Below are 17,661 nucleotides of genomic sequence, written 5' to 3'. Positions count from 1 at the left end.
TATTTGCAGTTTAGCTGACTCTGAACGCTCTAGCCGGCCGGGGTGGCCGAGCGATTCTAGGCGCTTCAGTCTGGAAGCGCGCGACCACTACGGTTGCAGGTTCAAATCCTGCCTCGGGCATGGATGTGTGTGATGTCCTTAGGTTAGTTAGGTTTAAGTAGTTCTAAGTTCTAGGGGACTCATGACCTCAGATGTTGAGTCCCAAGGTGCTCAGAGCCATTTTGCAAGCTCTAACGATACAGTAAATTATTATTACAGGCACATCCATTGCTATTCTATCTTAATCTGTTGTAAACTTGCCTTGCTTCAACTTGTATATGCGCCGATGCGCAGTTAAATTAGTGATCAAGCGTGAGTGCCATGTGAAACTACCCAACTTGGGTATAATGCGTGCAGACAAAAATGTTCTTTCTTTTCAGTAGTATATGATTAAGAAAACACTTCTTTCATTTTTGTAGTATTTAATGGAAATTTTTAGGGTGAATGCAACAACATTTTGAAATTTCTATAAACATTTGACAGACCTGCACTAATTTCATAACTGTCTCCAAGATTAATTTTGTTGTTGCGTGCTGGCGAGGACAGAGAGACTGCCAGTGGCTGAGAATGACGGTGATCGGTGGCAAATATGATTAAAAGGCTTCTGGACGATGTAGTGGCGTACAGGCTTGGATATTCGCAGTCTTCATTTGACAGATTTGAATATTTATTTATTTTTGCATCTTTCATTTGCAACTCCTGCGTACTGTTGTAGGACTTCGTCTTTTCCAGCCAATGTCATCCGTTGTCCCAGACAAAAAATAATATTTTATGGAAGGAGCCTCTTCATCACATAGATTTTCAATGATTAGCGTACAGTAGTTGTACAGTGAGTGACTGCATTTTGTTACTTGTAAGATGCGGTGTGCACGATTCACTTGCGCTCCACGTTCTCTATGAGGAAAAGCATTTAAATTATAAAAGTAAAAAAACCACGTTACAAAGCTCACTCTGTGCATCTGTACCTATACGAAACAGCTAAACGAACACGTAGGCCATGCTTAAGACGCCGTTGGATCTATCTTCTGAACTGTCAAGGTGTGTCGCTTGTGAATACACATATGGCGCTGGGATGATTTCGGAAATCTTGAGACATATCATTTTCTCTATTCGCATTTGAAGATAATACGATGATTGGAAATTATAATAAAAATGGATGGCTTGCAGTCGTATATAGGATCTTAATGATTAATGAAATTAGAAACTTAAGATATCAATTTTAGAGTTAATTCGGATTAGTGATCTCGCTAGATTCCGTTAATGGAAAACCTAGAAATTGCTACAACATTGGCAGTAGCATGTGCTTTATACACGTCATTAATAAAATCAATCTCAAAACATCGTTACCACACGTTGCATGCCGCTACAACCTACACCTGATAAAAGCTCCAATTCGTCTGAATCTGACTCTCAAATACGCTGTAACAAAGTAAGTACATCCTTATACACTTACGTAAGTCTTCAGCTGACTCCAAGGAACTAACAGACAAACGTTATCTAATGTAGGAAGGTTACTACACTTTCAATGTGATGTGAGAATGGCAGTATCGATTTAGGTGTCCCCCAGGTCCTCGCAAATGGTAGCAATTATTTTTCTGTTGTTCTTGTGGTCTTCGGTCCAAAGACTGGTTTGGTGCAGCTCTCCATGCTACACTATTCCGTACAAGACTCTTCGTCTCCGAATAATTTCTGCAACCTATATCGTTCTGAATCCGTTTACTGTATTCATCTCTTGGTCTCCCTCTATGATTTTTACCCCCCTCCCTCTTGTACTAAACTGAAGGTCCCTTAATGTTTCAGAATGTATCCTAGTCAAGTTGTGCCACAAATTTCTCTTCTCCCCAGTTCTATCCTCATTGACTACGTGATCTACCTATCTAATCTTCAGCATTCTTCTGTAGCACCACACCTTTGAAAAGATTATATTTTCTTCTTGTCTAAACGTATATCATCCATATCTCACTTCCATACATGACTGGACTCCATAAAGATACTTTTAAAAAAGACTTCCGGTCCCTTACAGATCATTCGAGTTAATAATGTTATCTTCTTCATAAAAGATTTTCATGCCATTGCCAGTCTACATTTTATATCCTCCCTACTTCGACCATCATCAGTTATTTTGCTCCCCAAATAGCAAAACTCATCTACTGCTTTAAGTGTATCGTTTCCTAATCTAATTCTCTGGGAATCATCTGATTTAATTCTACTACAATGCATTATCCTTGTTTTGCTTCTGTTGCTGTTCGTCTTCTATACTCCTTCCAAGACACTGTCCATTCCGTTCAGCAGCTCTTCCAAGTCATTTTGTGTGGCTGACATAATACAGATGTCATTAGTAAATCTCAAAGTTTTTATTTATTCTCCCTGGACTTTAATTCCTATTCCAAATTTTTCTTTGGTTTCTTTTACAGTGTAAGTAGGATGTTTAGGTTTCTTTTATTGGTAACGCCAACGCCACGTAGCGCTCTGTAAGAAAATCACTGGCTGTGCTGTGTGCAGTCTGTGGCTGGTTTGCATTGTTGTCTGCCATTGTAGTGCTGGGCAGCGGCAGCTGGATGCTAACAGCGCGTAGCGTTGCACAGTTGGAGGTGAGCCGCCAGCAGTGGTGGATGTGAGGAGAGAAGGTAAATACATTGTTTGTTCTGTATTAAAATCTTTCATTTGCTAACTATGCCTATCAGTAGTTAGTGCCTTCAGTAGTTTGAATCTTTTATTTAGCTGGCAGTAGTGGGGCTCGCTGTATTGCAGTAGCTTGAGTAACGAAGATTTTTGTGATTTGTGAAATGTATAGGTTAATGTTAGTCAGGGGCATTCTTTTATAGGGATTATTAAAAGTAAGATTGCGTTGCGCTAAAAAATATTGTGTGTCAGTTTAAGCACAGTCTTGTATAAATTGTTCTAAGGGGATGCTTCATATGGCGACCCTCCCAGGATTTTTCACTTTACGCTACTAGTACAATTTGTCAGACTTGCAACCATGTTTGAAGTTAAATATCCAGTCAAGAACCAAGAGAACTTATTTAAACAGAAATTACGAATGCATTGTTATAGTGAACAGACGTCACAGTATTATTGTGCGTGTACATTCTTGCTTGTTAGTTGCACGATTACGTAATGATTATAAGGCTGACATGCTAAGAACAGTTACCAGTACTGCTAATGAGATTTTAATGCAACATTTTGGTTTACTTGAAAATAAATTCTGGATTTTTTAGTACTTTTTGTGAGATACCAGATGACTCAGTGGTTAGTTTATGTGACAGCTGCACGATTTTATCACGACGCTACTAATGAGTGACAATTTACAATGTTGCTATTGCACTGTATCTGTTTTATATCTGCACAGTTTTTCTGTATTATTCTGTTTTAGTAGTAACTTTGTGGTATAGCTACAATGAGACAGCCTTTTCTGTAGCACAACAATACGTTACAGTACAGTACTTACTTCATCATGGCAATACGTGTAGTAACTACGATATCTATACGCAAAGCATTTCACTTTTGTTTATCATGAGGTAAGTACATTGACTTCTGTAGAACTTAGCTTTCGGAGGACGATAACTACGACACTTCCACAGAGATTATCTTACAACACGACGCACAGTTTAGCGCTACAGTACGCGTGTTTGAGTGCCTAATTTTGTACTTAAAACATTTATTTTTAATGATATTTGAAATACAATGATACTAAGGTTTTCTGTGATACATTTCATTCCATTGCTGTAATCTGTAACATCTGAGGATATAAGTACATTAATCCTCAGGGGGGGTAAACACTTACTTTGTGTACCTTGTGTATGGCAAGCACAAGGAGCCCTAGCTAATATGGTATTTGCTTACACAACTTTAAACATCGGTACCATATTTCTCTAACACATTAATTACACAGCTATCTGATCATTTAACTGGGAGAGACAAACATTTATTTTACAACATCAGTGACAGATGTTTACGTAATTACACAGTTGGATAACTTCACACTTACGAAATTGTATTTTGTCTGTCTTTGTGAACTGTTCATATTTTTTCAGAACCATTGTGATACTATGAGAGCTTTGAATGGTGTATTTGGTATGGGATCACGATTTTTAAAGTACGTTTGAGGCAGATGACACTTTTGACATCAGCAGACAATTTTTTTTTTAGATTTTGAAATTATTGGAAGAAGCTACGACGATTTTGAGATTTGGCTGAGGTTTTATGATGTTATGATGACGATGTGTATTACGCTGTTGCGGTATGTTTATGATCAATAAGCTGATGCTATATGACTTATTTGATTATGCTACGTATCTGTTGTGATGAAATATAGAAGAAGTGTCGACCAATAAGGTAAGGAGTAATGAGTAGTGGTTAGGAACTCTGGTTTGTGAAAAAGGTGGTTGGAAAACAAGAATCGTACTTTAAGAGTTATGAAATGTATGTAAATGCGTGAATGTATTACAATGCCGACGGATCTTTTTTGGAGACTGTTATATCAATAGGACTTTGTTTCTACAGATTTGTAACGCAAGTTCTTGACCTGTGAAATTTTTTATATGAGACTGCCACTGTAGCGGAAACTGGTGTCGTGAATATTTCGGTAAGAAAGTTAAGTGACCACCTGCACGTAATGCGTCGTGGGCACCCAGCTGAGCGACAGCCACCTGGAAACAAGCGATTAGTGTGTGCCTTTCAGAGGCACAGGTGGAGAAAAAAATAAAGAGGCCATTATCCTCGCTATTGACATTCCTTTGTAGAAAGCATCGCAAAAACGACACGCCCATGACTTGGAAAGATACTTACATCTGACACCTGATTATAACAAACGTCTTTCTACGAGAGTTGAGAGAATTCTACTAACTTATGAAATGTCGCATGACTATTGAATGATATTTTTATGCTTTGTACATAGTTGCTTATTTCATTTGATATCTGTTTTCCAGCTGTGTTGCAGCATTGGTTTTATAAAATAAAATTAAATGCATTTGCTAATGTGAACACTTTCTGTCAACAGATCTATTAAATAATTATTTTATGATCCACATTCTTCGAAAAAGGAGCTCTTGGAATGGAAAGAGCAATAAGAAGCGACTAATAACAGTAACTGTATATATAATTTTCTTTTCAAGTACTTGGTAATTTGTTGTCGCATTAGATTTTGTGGTGCACCACTTTAATTATATAGACAATAAGATGTGATTATAACTTTCCCTTATCTGCATTGTTGTCTTTAGTGTACTATTTTTTCTGCTTGTGGGTTTGTCATGTTTAGATATAAGTTATTACATTTACTGCTGCTTGCTTTGCCATTTGCCATTGTTTATTTTTGTTATTGCTGTTTGTATTAATTGTTTTGTGGTGCTGCATTGCCTCGTCCCTTAGTTTCGCATCTGAGCTCAGTAGATTTTAAGTTAGCTTAAGAGGGGGTAGCCTATATAAAAAAATGAGTTGTGATGAATTGGAAGAAATGCACTGAGAGGTTATACAAAAAAATGTACAGAAAGCAGGTGTAGGTAGTATTTTCTTGGAAGTAAATGATGAAGTAAGATACTGGAACATAAATAATGAGGTAAGAAATATGTGAACATATAAATACAAAAAGCATGCTTGGATAGGATTTTTTTTGGCTGGAGCAAACGTTGAAGTAAGAGGGACGATCTATGGAATGAAGCTTTGGGGTGGACTGCAGTACCAAATGTTACCCTGAAAACAAACCCTTCCCTTCCTTTTGTGTTATCCCACTATGTGTTTGTGTGCACTTGTGTATTTATTTTCTTGCTGTCTCTGTGTACTGTTTCATATTTTTTTCTCTTCTAATACTAAACTACATTCGATATGATGAGGAATAATGTTATCCTCAAATATAATTTGCATTAATAACATGTTATTTACTTAGTAAAGATGTTTACACATTATTTATTCTGTTTTGTTCTAATGCTCATGTGTGAAGTTGATGTTTCAAAAGTTATTCTGATCTTTTATGTATGTACTTATGTCGTAATTTTTGTAACACTGATGTATTTGCTATTTCGATTCCTTTGTAAAGCCTGTACTGCTGCAAATGTTATCTGTATTGTTATGTTCTTTAAAGATGTATTTTGTACCTTTTTTATTGTATTCTTATGTTATAAAATTTTTTGTACCTTTGTTATTGTATTCTTATGTTATAAAATTGTAATTGACACCAGTTCACCAAATTAAGTAACTTGTAAATTACATTTCACTTCACACGTTTCTGTTCGTCATAGTATATGGACAATATGTGAGAAGTAGGGACTGATAGTGTTTTCAAGTGTGTTGAGAATTCAGCAAGGGACTGGTTAACAGCATTGCTGGTTCTAAGGACAATTCCAAAAACTTTGTGCATGCACAAGTGGTGGTTGATGGACTTGCTATATTCTCCGCAAGACTCTTCGATGGTGATTGTGCACCTGCCCAGTCGCAACAGATGGCTACTGGGTATCTCTACAAGGACTGAAGTGGGTGATGACTCACCAATACCATTATTTCTACAAGGACTGCAGTGGGTCGGCACCTATGGTGGCCCACCAATACCGTAATCTCAACCAGGATTACAGTGGGTCTGCTCTGGGATGACCTACCTACCAGTATTCTTCAAAACTTCGACTGACTCTACTGTGGGTTTGCTCTGTTGTGGCCCATTACCTGTCAGCATGTCAAGAATCAGCACTGTCTTTCCGTTGGAAGGACAACAATACTTCTTCAAGACTGCATGGAAATCCACTACTTCCGTGTGCATTCTGTTTTACTGCTCAGACTTTGAGAAAAACACTGCAATTTTACTGTGATGAACTATCAGGACTGTCTTTATGGAGTATGAGAAAATTTTAGCTTTTAACCAACATTGTATGATATGTGTGTGCATTTCATTTCTTTGTTATTGTAAATATGAAAAAAAATTTCAAGACTGTATTGGCCACTGCCCAAAACAATTTGTAAAATTTTTTGTGGCGAGCATGGGGGCTATGTAAGTAGGATGTTTAGGTTTCTTTTATTGGTAACGCCAACGCCACGTAGCGCTCTGTAAGAAAATCACTGGCTGTGCTGTGTGCAGTCTGTGGCTGGTTTGCATTGTTGTCTGCCATTGTAGTGTTGGGCAGCAGCAGCTGGATGCTAACAGCGGGTAGCGTTGCGCAATTGGAGGTGAGCCGCCAGCAGTGGTGGACGTGGGGAGAGAGATGGCTGGGTTTTGAAATTTGTAAGAATTGGTGTCACGAACTGATATATATATATATTATGACTATTAAGGTAAATACATTGTTTGTTCTGTATTAAAATATTTCATTTGCTAACCATGCCTATCAGTAGTTAGTGCCTTCAGTAGTTTGAATCTTTTATTTAGCTGGCAGTAGTGGCGCTCGCTGTATTGCAGTAGCTTGAGTAACGAAGATTTTTGTGAGGTAAGTGATTTGTAAAACGCATAGGTTAATGTTAGTCAGGGGCATTCTTTTATAGGGATTATTAAAAGTAAGATTGCGTTGCGCTAAAAAATATTGTGTGTCAGTTTAAGCACAGTCTTGTATAAATTGTTCTAAGGGGACGTTTCAACAGCTTACTTAGCGTACAGACTGAATAACCTCGGAGATAGCGTGCAACCATGTCTCACTCCCTTCTAATCACTGCCTCCCTTTCATGCCCCTCGACTCTTCTAACTGCCGTCTGGTTTGTGTAAAAGCTGAAAATATCCTTTAGCTCCCTGAACTTTACTCCTGCCACCTACAGAATTTCAAAGATGGTATTCCTGTCAATACATAAGAGATACAGGGTGATTGTAATTGAAGCTAAACTTTCAAACCACTGTAGAAATAACACCACCGGTCAGAATGACGTCAAATTGCAACGGAATTTTATCGGAGAGTGGGGAAAACGTATGGCAGAAGAATACTGAATAGTCACAAAATGTAGCAATATATGTAGCTCTAAGCATCATACTTTAATAGTAGTCGACTACAAATGACAAATGAATCACACAACAATGTGTACGTTTGACGTTAAAGAAACTGTACTACTCAGTGTGTATGGGTGTACAGATATGATACTGTTAGTTACGTAAGCCCATCTACCAAGGCAAGATCATATCACATCGGAGGGGAAAAATCGGTTTTTAATTGTCCTGAGGCCAAAAATCGCATAAAAAGCATCTATCAAAATCAAATCGGATTATTAATTTCTGTGTGAGTGGCGAAAAACATGTTCAATATGTTGTCCAGCGTTATCTGCAACAAGTTGAAATCGAGAAACAAAATGTTCCACAACTGATCCAAGTGTTTCGGGATTCACGTTCATAATGTGTTGCGCAATGCTTGCCTTCAGTGCAGTTAAGTTTGTAATCGGAACACTGGACACAGCATCTTTCACATTGTCCCACAGCCAGAAGTCACACGAATTAAGATCAGGTGATGAGGACGGCCATACTGTAGGGAAATGGCGGCTGATAATTCTAGCACTTCCGAAATTGTGCTGCAGCAGCTGCTTAACTGGAGTCGCAATTTGCAGAGGTGCCCCATCTTGCATAAAAATGATTCCGTTCACGCAGTTGAAGAGCTGACGTGGTTGTGCAGAAGACACTCATAGCGCTTGCCAGTGATGGTACAGGTAAGAGGACCGGAAGCACCTGTCTCTTCGATAAAGTAGGGTCCTATGATAAATGATGCCATAAACCCACACCGCATAGTGACCTTTTCAGGATGTAGTGGTACTGGTTGATTTGCGCGTGGATTTTCGATTGCCCATATTCGACAATTCTGTGTATTGACATGTCCTGTCAGTTGGAACTGGGCTGCGTCTGTCCACAAAATCTTCCATTGCGTATCATTTGTAAGATGGCAACAACTATGCCTCTTACATGACGTCATTAAATATCACCGAACTCACATTGAGCGAACAGTAGGGCTGAACAAAAGTGACTGACAAGGCACAATGCATCTTGTAGACGGTATAGTATGGACGTATTGGAATAATTAATGTTGGGTGATGGTTTTAACGCGCGACCGCTACGGTCGCAGGTTCGAATCCTGCTCAGGCATGGATGTGTGTGATGTCCTTAGGCTAGTTAGGTTTAAGTAGTTCTAAGTTCTAGATGGCTAATGACCTCCGATGTTAAGTCCCATAGTGCTCAGAGCCATTTTTGATGGTTTTAAAGTAATTCACGCAACGTGAAAACTTTGTGGAAACGCGTCGACTTACTAGAGGCTAGTTCATCCCAGGGAAGTATTCAGCGTTAACCGCGGCTCACGGCTGGGGAGCGGCGAAGGGAAATGAAAATAGGCAACTTAGGGCGGCTCGAACTCTGAGAAAGCTGTAACAGAGTGAGGCATCCAGCTGCCTTAAGATGAGTGACAGTGAGGGGGTGGTTGACCCCATGCTGGTGTACCAGGAAGCTAACAGAGAATGGTATGCCTGTTGATAAATGTCCGTCATCCCGTTTTCAGTGAAACATGCGAGAAAGCCGCGCAACGCTACGGTGGAGCAGTCAACAGTGGTCAAAATATGAGTGTTCGTGACTATAGCAACTTCATGCTGAACTCACGGTCCACAGAGTCAGAAGTAAATCAGATGGAGAGCGACAGAATGAAATACCCCAGCCTCCGATGGGAATGTAGGACCAAAGAATTTGAAGTACTCTCCTGGGAGTTAGAATTCCAGAAAAATTGGTGGTTTGTGCTGACGCTAACCTTGATGGGTGCCTGGGAGGAGCTAAATAGCAGAAGTTGAGAGAAAGGGAAATTTTGTAGGAATTTGTTCAATTCCCAGAGCAGGCATTGGTCGGCACTGGGAAGCGACGCATTATTAACGCGACTGGCGCTGCAATTGGCGTAAGTGATTTTGCTGGAGGGGAAACCGAGATGAAGAGCGGACTGGCAGAAGTATCCGTAGAGGTTTTCCCTTCCCAACTTGCCTAGAGTGCGGACGTGGCGTTCTTTACTCAGCTTGCCTGAGAGAGAGTGAGCATCTCTGCAGTTTAGGACTTAGCAAACGGAACGATTGAGCTTGAAGATAGAAAGTTTTCGTTCAGCTATGTATTGAGCAAGATATCTAGGACTGAATAGACGAGTGCAGCCTTGCAGCACCACGAGGTCGGCCGACGTCCACACAACGACGCCGCTCCTCCACGCTGAATTCGGTGATGTTGCGCCCTCTCCGGCCACTGATTAATTTGTTGGATCACGTCGGCAAAGTTTCCAGGAGGCTTTCATGGGCCATGTATTGTGGAATTCTTCTCGCACTTCGCATTACGCCTGGGTCAGTCGATAGGAATTAATTTTGATTTATCGCGCTTTACTCCACGTAAACGCAATTTATTATGACTGCCTGTTAGGAGAGTCATGTAATGTGATTGAAGGTCGTGAGTGAAAATAAATTTGTGCTAATCGACTGCATCGGTTTTCAATCAAGTACTTGAAATCCCAAGTCACTTTCTTAATTAATTTTATGTTCAACATTTGCATCTGGTGTTCAATAGCTCAATATAACATCAATGTGCACCCCTTTTTAATTAAAAGTGATCAATTCTGATTCAATTAATGTCAACATTGCCAACGCAGTTCAATCAGGAGTCAAAGGGCCTTATTACTTTCTTTGCATTATCCGATATTGCGGCAGTTTTGCACTCTCTGCTGATCTGTTAGTCAATTAGCTGGGGTGAACACACGGCCGGCCGGAGTGGCCGTGCGGTTCTAGGCACTGCAGACTGGAGCCGAGCGACCGCTACGGTCGCAGGTTCGAAGCCTGCCTCGGGCATGGATGTGTGTGCTGTCCTTAGGTGAGTTAGGTTTAATTAGTTCTAAGTTCTAGGCGACTGATGACATCAGAAGTTAAGAAACATAGTGCTCAGAGCCATTTGAACCATTTATGAACACACTCCAAAACCAGATAAGTGACGGGTGGTGTGTTACGCATTGTCCACTTCCATGTGAACAGGAAATTCTAAAGTAAAGGTCTCTCTTGCTGGCAGGTCAACAGGAAGTAACTCGTGCACATGGATAATTTTGAATGGATAGCAAACAAGGATGTTTCGCATGATTTTACGCACTGCGCTCACGGGTATGCCCAGTGAGCGGGCAATTCTCCGTGCACTACACGTCTGCACACCACCACTCGTCTCCTCCTGCATTGCTGTGACCACTGCTTCCACTGACGTCGAATCAATTCGTTTCCTCCCTCTACCAGGTTGCCCACCAAAAGAATCCATCTTTTCCAATTACCGAATCATTTCCTCCAGACCTACGGCGTCACTTGTCCAACACCTTTTTTCAAACCCTTCCGTGTCCGGAACTTCTTCAGAACGATGCGTGCACAGCTATCATTCTTGTAGTACAGCTTCACAGGAAGAGCGCGATCCTGCATTGAGGCAGTCATCGTGAACGTCGCAGACACAAAAGGAGGAAATGTCGTGTACCCGACTTGTTGATACTAATTTCAATAGGTCGTGCACATGACAGGCGTTTTCATTCATGTATTCTGACACATACAGGGCCGTCTATTGATTAATTTTCACACAATTTTTTTTCTTCTGCTATGCGTGTTCCCCCTTCTCCGATAATATTCCTTTGCAATTTGGACGTCATTCTGACCAGTGTTGTTATTTCTACGGCGTTTTGAAAGTTTAACTTTGATTATAATCACCCTGTATGTTGTATTTGCTAAGGTAGAGATTTTGGGACCAGATTTCAAATTGGAAGACATTTCCAAGACCGTTGTGGATTCTACCCACAATTTATTGGTTATGAACTGTACAATAAAATTCAAAAAACTGCAAAGAGGTAGGAAATTAAGGAGATGGAACGAGGATGAGTTGAAATTATTTTTCTATAAATTCTAAAATAACTAACTGAGATGCTGGTTGAATATCGAGCTTCATCATTCTCTTTTCTCATATGCCAAATCCTCTTCTCTTATCCCGTAGTCACTCATTTAACCCTATGTGATGGATGGTCTGGTCCAGCCAACAGTGTGTGCCAATGTAACAACGCCCGTTCATTTTTGCTAAGGCACCTCTGTCCATTGGTTCTCAATAACGCAATACACAGTACAACGTAACGCCAGTGCAAACAAAAGAAGTGCATTCGTCGTGTGGCCAGAAACATCACACCCAGGTCATTGTTGTTTCTTTACCTGCCATCCTCTTCAGGTCTGCATACAGTAATAGACAAATGAATCCAGAAAAGGAATTTATGATCGAAACATAATGCAGGTAGGATAAAACTAGCCACCTAAGAAATTATTTACAGTTTCTGTTCATCAGTAAAGCAGTCTGTATAAAAATCAAAGAAATCTTCTGGACGCAACGTCAGGTAGAACGAGATGAAGCTTGTGGCAGTCCCTTTTGGATCACGTAGAAGTTTATCAGTCACGTGGACACTGCAGTCGCTTAGTCAGGGTACTATTCATTGTGTCACCATTACATTCCATGTATTTATTGTTCTCTCATCATACTGGACACTGTTGTACTGAAATGTAGTATGTGGATTTGTCTGCAGGAGGGCCACTACTTAGGACTACATAACCTCTTTCGGACCACAAAATCTCTCTGAGGTCAAAGTTGCTGTTCCTATTACCCTCAATCGGCAGTTGGTAAGAAAGTATATTGTATGCAGTGATGCACCAAGTATTCACGTTTGGCTTTCAACAACTATTCCTACTAACAATGAAAGGTGCCAAAGTACTGCCACCATGTCACATCTGTTTCCTTGTTTTAGCATATAAGGCAAGCCCTCCATCAGTAGATTTTCAAATCTACAGCTCCTGCATGTATATTTACACTTATCTGGATTTTATTGTCCAGTCTTGCAGTTCAACGGCTTCCTATGGCTGAGGTGATTCTTGGTGGTTTTTGTTTATTATCATTCAGCACACACACACACACACACACACACACACACACACACACACATATATATATATATATATATATACTCCTGGAAATTGAAATAAGAACACCATGAATTCATTGTCCCAGGAAGGGGCAACTTTATTGACACATTCCTGGGGTCAGATACATCACATGATCACACTGACAGAACCACAGGCACATAGACACAGGCAACAGAGCATGCACAATGTCGGCACTAGTACAGTGTATATCCACCTTTCGCAGCAATGCAGGCTGCTATTCTCCCATGGAGACGATCGTAGAGATGCATGATGTAGTCCTGTGGAACAGCTTGCCATGCCATTTCCACCTGGCGCCTCAGTTGGACCAGCGTTCGTGCTGGACGTGCAGACCGCGTGAGACGACGCTTCATCCAGTCCCAAACATGTTCAATGGGGGACAGATCCGGAGATCTTGCTGGCCAGGGTAGTTGACTTACACCTCCTAGAGCACGTTGGGTGGCACGGGATACATGCGGACGTGGATTGTCCTGTTGGAACAGCAAGTTCCCTTGCCGGTCTAGGAATGGTAGAACGATGGGTTCAATGACGGTTTGGATGTACCGTGCACTATTCAGTGTCCCCTCGACGATCACCAGAGGTGTACGGCCTGTGTAGGAGATCGCTCCCCACACCATGATGCCGGGTGTTGGCCCTGTGTGCCTCGGTCGTATGCAGTCCTGATTGTGGCGCTCACCTGCACGGCGCCAAACACGCATACGACCATCATTGGCACCAAGGCAGAAGCGACTCTCATCGCTGAAGACGACACGTCTCCATTCGTCCCTCCATTCACGCCTGTCGCGACACCACTGGAGGCGGGCTGCACGATGTTGGGGCGTGAGCGGAAGACGGCCTAACGGTGTGCGGGACCGTAGCCCAGCTTCATGGAGACGGTTGCGAATGGTCCTCGCCGATACCCCAGGAGCAACAGTGTCCCTAATTTGCTGGGAAGTGGCGGTGCGGTCCCCTACGGCACTGCGTAGGATCCTACGGTCTTGGAGTGCATCCGTGCGTCGCTGCGGTCCGGTCCCAGGTCGACGGGCACGTGCACCTTCCGCCGACCACTGGCGACAACATCGATATTCTATGGAGATCTCACGCCCCACGTGTTGAGCAATTCGGCGGTACGTCCACCCGGCCTCCCGCATGCCCACTATACGCCCTCGCTCAAAGTCCGTCAACTGCACATGCGGTTCACGTCCACGCTGTCGCGGCATGCTACCAGTGTTAAAGACTGCGATAGAGCTCCGTATGCCACGGCAAATTGGCTGACACTGACGGCGGCGGTGCACAAATGCTGCGCAGCTAGCGCCATTCGACGGCCAACACCGCGGTTCCTGGTGTGTCCGCTGTGCCGTGCGTGTGATCATTGCTTGTACAGCCCTCTCGCAGTGTCCGGAGCAAGTATGGTGGGTCTGACACACCGGTGTCAATGTGTTCTTTTTTCCATTTCCAGGAGTGTATATATATAGCTCCACTTCAAGGTGCCGTCGTCAGTGTTGTCACAATACTATTTATTATAGTCGAATCATTTGAAATTGCTGTTCCCATCGCTCTGTTAGTAGCTGGCCTAGCTCAAATTTTGCAACCTGCCAAGGCATTTTACTAGTCTTACTTAGAAAATAATTAGCCGTTGCATCTCTGTTTATTATTGCTAACACTTTCGTTCTTCTTTCACCCAAGTTTGTAGGAGATTCAAATCCTTTTGCAGTATATGTGTTTTCAAGTTGGTGACATACAGAATGCAGTATGCTTCACTTATATCAATGGGAAAACCCAATTTGACATTCATTGCTCACTGGAACACACATGACTGAATGTTTCATTAATGAAACTTTTAGTGCAGAGAAAAAAAAATTGTTGCATACAGTACACAGCTATCTCTCCAATTGGATATATATATATTACCGAATAGTCTCCTTAAACCTGAATAAGAAAGACTGTGTAGAGAAAAGGGCATGAGTGTGTGTGTTGGTCCCTAGGATAATTTAGGTTAAGTAGTGTGTAAGCTTAGGGACTGATGACCTTAGCAGTTAAGTCCCACAAGATTTCATACACATTTTAAATTTTTTTAAATATCATATGTAGACAGTAGAAGCTTTACTACGAAACACAGTAGAGGCGGATGTTTCTTTGCTTAATTTACTTAAAATAATGTATTTCTGCAATTCTGATGACTCGAAATTTGGCGCGGCCCACACATTCCCGTGTATCGTATGACACAGTTGCGTAGAACAACCAGCACTGCGCTGGGCGTTACGACAAAAATACCAGTTAAGTCACTTCAGTTGCATTTATATACGCTCCACCAGTGTAGTTGCAACTGCGTCATATAGAAAGTCGAATTATGTACCGTATCACATATCTTTTTGTCTCAATGGGAACCATAGTAAGGCAAAGAAATACCACATCCAATAGAACTACGCTTAGCAAAGCAAAACAATGATTTCAAAAAAATCTTCGAGATATAATCCGCTAGTGATACTGTTCTAACCATCCATCTAGTTTGGATTCATATGGACCATTCTCAATGTATGCTGTAATTTTCACCATCGTCAATGGCCGGCCGCAGTGGCCGCTCGGTTCTAGGCGCTTCAGTCTGGAACCGCGGGACCATTACGGTCACAGGTTCGAATCCTGCCTCGGGAATGGATGTGTGTGATGTCCTTAGGCTAGTTAGGTTTCAGTAGTTCTAAGTTCTAGGGGAATGAGCAACAGACAGTTTGGCTTCAGGTCTGGACGATCGGCATCTGATGCAATCGCCCTGGCGGCCGAGGTCTGCGGCTCTACCCCGTACAAGTACGTTGTTGGCATCATGGTGGATATAAGTGGCGCCTTCGACAACCTGTGGTGGCCTTCGCTCTTCTCCTGCTTAAGGGAGAAGGAGTGTCCAGGGCCGCTATATGGCTGTCTGAGGAGCTATTGTGAAGATCGGGAGGTCTGGCTATCATCTGCTAGCACAAGAGTAAGGAAAACTATCACCAAGGGATGTCCCCAGGGTTCCGTACTGGGTCCGCTGTTCTGGGACATCCACATGGAACCCTTACTAGATACATTACAACAAAGCGACGAAGTGCTGGAGGTGATAGCCTACGCAGATGATCTCCTCCTACTGGTCGGCGGCCGTAGCCGAGAGGACATAGAGCCTAAGATCGAGAGAGCAATAAACACACTCCAACTGTGGTGCCGCAAGACAAAAATGACAATTTCACCGGCCAAGTCTACCTATCTTCTTCTAAAGGGACAATTAGCTCGTAACCCAACTGTTAGGATAGATGGATCACCAGTTCTCCGGCGACGTGAGACACGCTATCTAGGTATCATCATTGATGAAAGGTGGACTTTTAGTAGACACATTGAAACCGTAACTCAAAGAGCTTTACAGGTACTCAACAACCTCATCTCCATTGGGCATAAGCGGTTTCATCTTCCACCACATCTCATCAAACTCTATCATAACAGTATACTAACATCCATAGTGGGTTACGGATCCGGAGTCTGGGCACACAGGCTCACGAGGGTGGTGCCCGCCATGACAGTGAGGAGAGTGCAGAGAAATATGATCCTGAGATCAGTGGGGGCATACAGAACTACACCGGGAGGAGCCCTGTTAGTTATTATGGGGCTTTGCCCCCTGGATATCAAAATTCGGGAGCAGGCCGCTTGGTACTGGACTAAAAAGGGGAATTTGGAAAAAACCGAGGAAATTCTGGGCAGCAGGACAGAAAATAAAGTAGAAATTAGGAAAAAAGGGGAGCTGCTATGGCAACTTTCGTGGGAAACCGAAGAAACAGGGCGTCGTACCTTTGAGCTCCTACCAGATGTTAGGGAAAGGATGGAAATGTCACATTTCGATCCATCCCGGGGACTCATCCACTTCCTCACTGGACATGGACCGTACTCGACATATCTATGTCGATTTGGTAAAAAGGCGACACCTGCGTGTGACTGTGGTGTTCCGGAGGGTACTCCTGACCATGTAGTCTACGAGTGCCCCCTTTTCAATGATGTGGCCTCATTACTGCGGGACCAACTACCACACAACGACACTTTTAGACTAATCAGACATCGCGACACTTTCGACATCATAAACAAACTGGCTAACGCGGTATCTCAGAAAGTCCTAAAGGACTACCTGAAAGACCTATAGTAGCACAAAAAGAGATAAACCAGGACACAGATAGAGTATGATACCCTATTCCCAAACCGCCTGGGCGCGGAAAGGCCGACTTCCTCAGTCTGAATCCGCCGCGCCACAGGATTCTGGGGGGGTGGGGTGCAGCATTACCAAACCAGACAACGCACCGGACTTGACATTAGGATAAGTTAGTTGTAGGACTTAGTTTTTAGATATTATTATTAGTAACCTGCAGCGATCACCATCTCGGCCTGCCCAGTGTCAGGGGCACGCTCATTGGGGTTAGCTCAATGAGCAAGGCTCTACAGTAGGTTTATATAAATTAGCTGACACAACTGTAACGCTGTAGGATTAGTAACTAGTCTAAAGATTAAATGTTTGTAGTAGACTAACAATAATGTTGCCCATTGCTTACTGTTCACTTATATACTAACTAGTTACTACATAGAACTTAGAATTAGCTGCTAATTACCCTTGTATAACTAACTTGGCCCACTAATCAAATAAGGCAGTGGGCTAGATGTAAAATTAACATTGTTTATGGAAATAAAGAATTTTTTTTTTAAAAAAAAAAAAAAAAAAAAAAAAGTTCTAGGGGACTGATG

Source organism: Schistocerca gregaria, chromosome 5, assembly GCF_023897955.1.
Source record: "Schistocerca gregaria isolate iqSchGreg1 chromosome 5, iqSchGreg1.2, whole genome shotgun sequence".
Classification (NCBI taxonomy): domain Eukaryota; kingdom Metazoa; phylum Arthropoda; class Insecta; order Orthoptera; family Acrididae; genus Schistocerca; species Schistocerca gregaria.
This window is presented reverse-complemented; position numbering follows the sequence as displayed.